The sequence below is a fragment of the Myotis davidii genome, unplaced genomic scaffold (genome assembly GCF_000327345.1).
Source record: "Myotis davidii unplaced genomic scaffold, ASM32734v1 scaffold609, whole genome shotgun sequence".
Lineage (NCBI taxonomy): Eukaryota > Metazoa > Chordata > Mammalia > Chiroptera > Vespertilionidae > Myotis > Myotis davidii.
The window spans coordinates 2,645,346-2,646,241 of NW_006300164.1; positions in this window are offsets into that span (position 1 = coordinate 2,645,346).

Consider the following 896-nt stretch of genomic DNA (forward strand, 5'->3'; position numbering starts at 1 on the left):
GTCCCTCCCTCCCTGTGCACATGCAGGACACAGCGGGGACACGTACGCAGGGCCGCCCCGCCCGGGCTCCCCGATGGAGCGCTTGCCCATAAAGATAACGGGGATGATTCATAATATTCCTTTGACAGCCGCGATGTGAGCGGTGATGGCCGGTTGGGATTAGGAGCGCCCTCTGTCTCTGTCACCCACCGACGGGCTTTAAATATTACAGATGTGGCCGGGGCGGCAGGGGGCTGGCGCCGTTATTGATGGCGCCATAAAGCGTCGTTTGCTCTGAAGGATGGAGAGGTTCGGGGCGTGTGCCCGCTGCTCGCATCCCAGGAGCGGTCCTTCCACCACGGCCTCCCCGCCCGCCGACGCCAGAATGGTTCTCTCTCATCATTGATGTTTCTATCTCTTTCTCCTTCTCCCTCTTTCTGCCTCTCTGAAATCAATAAAAATATATTTAAAAAAGCTTTATAACTCAGCAATAATTAAACAAACACCTTGATTTAAAAATGGGCCAAAGTCCTTAACAAATACTTCATCAAAGATGACACATCCACATATAACCAACATGCTCTACATCATTTGTCATGAGAAAAATGAAAGCCACAAAATACCTCTACAAATTCATTAGAAGGACAAAGACCAGACTCCGAAGGTTCGCCCGCCCTCCCTCCCTTCCTCCCTCCCCCGAGTGTCTCCCTCCTGTGGGCACCCAGCGTGGCCCCTCGGCAGCCACTGAGTCCTCCCAGGCCCGGCCGGGCTTCCTGGTGCCCCCAGCACCCTCTGTCCCTCCGTCATATTCCCCTGAGCACCCCGGAGGCCAGGGCCCCGGCTTCCATCTCCCTGCTGGGCACAACATGGGAGGTTCACAGACGGAGTGGAGGGAGGGGCGGGAGGGGAGGGAGGGG